Below are 5,815 nucleotides of genomic sequence, written 5' to 3'. Positions count from 1 at the left end.
TTCATTGTTTTGGTTCAGTTACTTCCTGGTCCGTGACGTCACCACACCTCACCACTGCAAGCCATCCTGCCACACCCCGCCAAACACAATAAACAAAAAACACACAGGTTTCATACAGTACACTCTTCACCTCCTCCCCCTCTGGCTCGGGCAGCTCCTCCCCCTCTGGCTCAGGCGGTGGTAGCTCCTCCCCCTCTGGCTTGGGCAGCTCCTCCCCCTCTTGCTCAGGTGGCTCCTCCCCCTCTGGCTCGGGACGGCAGCTCCACCCCCTCTGGCTCTCGGGACGGCAGCTCCACCCCCTCTGGCTCTCGGGACGGCAGCTCCACCCCCTCTGGCTCTCGGGACGGCAGCTCCACCCCCTCTCGCTCGGGTGCTGGCCACACCATTTTCTCCAGCACCTGGTGCAGCACAACCCCAGCTGTGACACAGGGAACTCCAGTTCCCGTGTAGGCAACCCCAACTCTTGTCTCCATTGCTGGTTGCACTCCCGCTGCTTACAAGTCTTCTCCGCCGTGGACTTTTCCAAAGTCCTTATCAGTTCCGCAATATCCTTTTTTTTTTCTTGGGTCGTAGGGGCACCCACACTTCTGACACCAAATGTAACAAGAATCGCTCTACTCAAGGTTCTTGTCCCTTTAAAACCACGACCCAACACACAGAAAGCAGAGGTTCAGCGCTTACGCACACTTTTAATAAAACAAACAAAACACAAAACACAAAATAAACACCTAAGTCCGATTTTGGAGCGCTGACTACACAGATTATTCCCTGACTAACTCACAGGACGGCTAAGCCGTTTCCCCGCCAAACACCCGCCCATCCATTGTTTTGGTTCAGTTACTTCCTGGTCCGTGACGTCACCACACCTCACCACTGCAAGCCATCCTGCCACACCCCGCCAAACACAATAAACAAAAACCACACAGGTTTCATACAGCACACTCTTAACCTCACGACTGCCAGGAAGCAGCGCACCTCTTCTGCCTCCTTCTCCACCACAGCCATGAGCAGACTAACTGCCTCCCTTAAATACCCTGCACCTGGTCCTAATTTGACAATATTTACCAGGTGCAGGGGATAATTAATAATAAAACAATTAACAAATTAAATTCAACGATAAAGCAAAACAATTAAACAATAAACCAAAACAATTAAACTAAACAAATGTGCATTCCGCACATGTTTTTCTTCAGGGAGGCTTTAACCCCCTCCCTGCTGTCTCACAACAGAGAATTGTGAGGGTCTGGAACCAACTCCTCAGTAATGTTGTTGAAGCTGAAACCCTGGGATCCTTCAAGAAGCTGCTTGATGAGATTCTGGGATCAGTAAGCTACTAACAACCAAACGAGCAAGATGGGCCGAATGGCCTCCTCTCGTTTGTAAACTTTCTTATATTCTTATGAAGAGCAATCATTAAATAGTGAATTTCTATTTGCTGCACTGTGTGTCCTCACAGTCAGTGGGTCAGAATGCTCCTACAGAGACTATTTGGAGTACATTTTTCCTTTAAGATGACGTCTGTGTAATTTTTACCCACTGAAACAGCTAGTATTAGTTTTCCGCTTAATATTTTAATACTAGACTTTGTTTTTACTCACACAACAGAATCACATTTTACACATTGCACATTGAGTGTGTCTGTATTATTAGGTTCCCTTTCAATTCGAAGATGACCACCAACGGATATTTTTGGGATATTGCCTGCCTTTGGTAGGTATTTCTGAGCATTTTATGTCAAAGCTGCTGATAGGCCCTTCAGCAGAGTGACATCCTGGGTCCCACCTCCCGAGGGATCAAATAGTCACTGCACAGAATGCTTGATCTCTTTTTGCCTCTCACTTCGGATAAGGTATGGTATACTAACCCTTAGTGCTGTGTCGAGTCTTTTTCAAAAAGAGCTCTCACTCTGAGTTGGCCTGTATTTCTCTTGTGATAAACTCGCTGGAGGTTACTTCCGTGGAGTCAGCCACTCCACTATCTAAGCTTCTTCCTTCTTTCTTCTCAGTCTGCTTTGCTTGCGTGGCAGACTGCTATTAACAACTTAACTATATTTTTCACTCGCTGTATTCTGCTATTTGAAAAAAAAAGAAAGGGACGGTATCTGCATTGATCCTCTGTCAGGGCTCGGCTTGCTGTGTCCCTGCTGTAGATTTAGGCCACCAAAAAAATAAGTTTTTATTATTGTTGTCTTGTCCACTGTACAGTATTGTTTACTGTTACCAGCGTGTGTCGACCAAGTTCGTCTACCCTGTTGTGTGTGTGTTTTGTAACTGCGTAGCAGTTTAAAAAATAAAATAAAAAATGACAACATGTCATTGCATGATAATAAATTTGGTCAGAGGCCCTGTCCAGGGTGCACAACTGTTACCCGCTCTGCTGGCCGGCCAGGCGAATACACGAACGTTATCGTGCAATCCTGGTGTCGCAGATAGAAAGTGGCTATGGGCCACCTTCCCCCAAAAGACAAAGCAACCAAACCATGAGTGGGAACCATTTGGGAATGGTTACGGCAGGCACAGGTCGATCTCTTCACCTCAGCAGAGACAACCCATTGCCCCGTATGGTACTAACTCCACCGCTCAGGTGCTCCACTCTGCGTCGACGCCCTAGCCCACAGGTGGCCCAGAGCGCTGCTTTATGCATTCCCGCTATTACCGCTGCTCCCAGCCTTCCTAGAGAAGGTCCGGTTCGAGAAGGCAACGGTTCTCCTGGTTGCCACTCGTTGGCCCAGGAGAATCTGGTTTTCAACCCTATGCCAGCTCCTTCAAGACCAGCCCTGGGAGATCCTGCTTCGCCTGGATCTCCTCAGTCAGGCGAAAGGCACTCTCTGGCACCTGGAACCAGGTAGGTTCCAGTTATGGGTCTGGCCCCTGAACGGGACCGCTGGACAGCCCTATGGCTCTCTGATGTGGTTGTGGGCACATGTGGTTGAGGATGCCAGGGCAGCCTCCACTAGGTCGTTATACACCTATACTTGGAGGTACTTCCAGATGCTAGATGCGAGTAAAGCTCCTTCTACATTGAAGGTGTACCTGGCAGCCATATCTGCATTCCATGCCCAGTAGATGCATTTTTGGTGACCTGGTTTCTAAAGGGTGCCCGACATTTGCACCCTCCTAGGAGAGACACTCTCCCAGAGTGGAGTCTTGACATCGAGCTGGAGGCTCTCACAAAGACCCCGTTTGAGCCCATATACTCCGTAGAGTTAAAGTATCTCTCAATCAAGACAGACTTCCTCTTAGCCATCACCTCTGCAAAGCAGGTTAGTGAGCTGCATGTGCTGTCTGTGCACAGCTCTTGCCTGCATACTTGGGATAATGGGAACAGGGTGTTTCTGCGGACAAACCCTGCATTCCTCCCCAAGGTGATATCGGCTTTCCACATGAACCATCTGTGGAGTTGGAGTCGTTCTATTCGCCTCCCTTTGTTATGGAGGAGGATAGGTGTTTAAATTCCCTCTACCAAGTGCGTGCATTGAGATGTTACATTGAAAAGACAAGAGCCTTGCGTCATTCTGACCAGCTCTTCAACTGTCACAGTATACGGACCCTGGGATAGGACCTCTCCAAGCAGCGACTGTTGCACTGGATTGCTGACACAGTCTCGACTGCATATGATAATGCTAGCTTACCTCCACCTGGGCGTGTAGCTGTGTACTCTACAAGAGGGGTAGCCACATCTTGGGCCCTCTTTAGAGGAGCCTCACTCCGAGATTTGTACTGCGGCTAGCTGGACTACGCTTGATACTTTTACCAGGTTCTATCACGTTAATGTGGTAGATCCCTCAGTGCTTTCATTGCGCACAAGGGTCCTTGAGATTGCACACTCCCATCGCTGGTCTTATCGATTATGCGTGGTTGAGGTATCCCTCATTAGCTGTCCACTCACACTCTCTCGCAATGGCTTTGGTACACTTTCCCAAAAGTATCAGTTTTACCAACCAGCGAGGTCACCTCGGTCGCTTATGCGGCTTCAAGGTAAAAAGAGATTCTGTGATTCTGTGTAGTGACTATTTGATCCCTCGGGAGGTAGGACCCAGGATGTCACTCCGCAGAAGGGCCTATCGGCAGCTTTGACATAAAATGCTCAGAAATACTTACCAAAGGCAGGCAATATCCGAAAAGTATCCATTGGTGGTTGTCTTCTCTTTCAGGGAACCAGGGAACGTTTTATTAATTAGATGCGATGGCAGATGGCACCAAAATGTTGGTTGCCTAGACCAGCCATCGTGGCTAGTTGCCAGGTATATAAATGTGTTACTGTAACAGGGCGAGGAGCCCTGTAAAATGTATTTATTTATTTTGTGTTTGTGATTATTTTTGTTTAACCTTTTTATTTAGCTCTGTGAGCAAGTCTTTTTGTTAAAATCTTTTATTTTATTTTTGTATTTAAATAAACGGTTGCACCGCGTCTTTGAACTGCAGTGCTGCCTGGTGTCAGTTTTTTTCTGGTTCCTGCTTCTCATTCTGATACACACGGGAACTGTTGAGCGTGAAAAACCCAGCAGCGTTGCAGTTCTTGACCACACTGAAACCAGCCGCCTGGCACCTACTACCATACCCCGTTCAAAGGCACTTAAATCTTTTGTCTTGCCCATTTACCCTCTGAATGGCACACATACACAATCCATGTCTCAATTGTGTCAAGGCTTGAAAATCCTTTAACCTGTCTCCCCTTCATCTACACTGATTGAAGTGGATTTAACAGGTTACATTAATAAGGATCATAGCTTTCACCTGGATTCACCTCGTCAGTCTATTTCATGGAAAGAGCAGGTGTTCCTAATGTTTTGTACACTCAGTGTATTTACTGTATGTATATATATACAGTAAATGAACAAAAGTTATTGTATTTCTTGCTCTTATTGTATTACTTGTATTGTAACACTTGAAATGTATTTGCTTACGATTGTAAGTCGCCTGGATAAGGGCGGTCTGCTAAGAAATAATAATAATAATAAATAATATATATACTATATTGTAAACGATCCAGTAGCGTGGTGCTGCTGACCACTGGTTTCTCGTTTCCCACCAACTGGCACAGACTTGATACGTTTGCAGGCAAGTATGTTTTATTTGCAGTATTTACACAATACAGCAGTTTCTGCTAAAGGCTAATGCCCTGTACGGGCCACTGACTAACTCACTTCTTCAACCTCTCTAAGCTACTTCAAGACTACTACACGTCTACAGGCTTTGGCCTGTGCAGGATCCACTTAGGTGGGACCGAGTCCACTGGAGCGAACCACACTGGCCACTGTAGCTGTGGAAGACAGAAGAGTAGTACAGAGATTCCTTCCGCCGAAGTGAGTCAGTCCACAGGTAAGAATAGGACCAGCTCTCTTCCTAGAGCTGTCCTGATCACAGGTAAGTACAGGGTTAGGCTCCTTCTGCTGGGAGTAGTCCTGTAACACAGGTAAGTGCAAGACAGGCTCCCTCTGCTGGGAGCAATCCTGCAACACAGGTAAAGTACAAGACAGGCTCCCTCTGCTGGTGTAAGTCCTGGAACACGGGGTAAGTACAAGACCGGCTCCCTCTGCTGGAGTAGTCCTGTAACACAGGTAAGTGCAAGACAGGCTCCCTCTGCTGGAGTTGTCCTGAACACAGGTAAGTGCAAGACAGGCTCCTCTGCTGGAGTTGTCATGGAACACAGGTAAACGCAGGTTGGATCCCCTTTAGAGAAGAATCCAGGAACACAAGTGAGATGACCCCAGACGTCCAGAGAAGTAACCCAGATAAAACAAGTTATATCCGAGCTGTGGGAGGAACCCCTGCAGCCAACTCCTGATCATCCTCAGAAACAAGTTGTGTCCCAA

This window comes from Acipenser ruthenus, chromosome 27 (assembly GCF_902713425.1).
Source record: "Acipenser ruthenus chromosome 27, fAciRut3.2 maternal haplotype, whole genome shotgun sequence".
Classification (NCBI taxonomy): domain Eukaryota; kingdom Metazoa; phylum Chordata; class Actinopteri; order Acipenseriformes; family Acipenseridae; genus Acipenser; species Acipenser ruthenus.
This window is presented reverse-complemented; position numbering follows the sequence as displayed.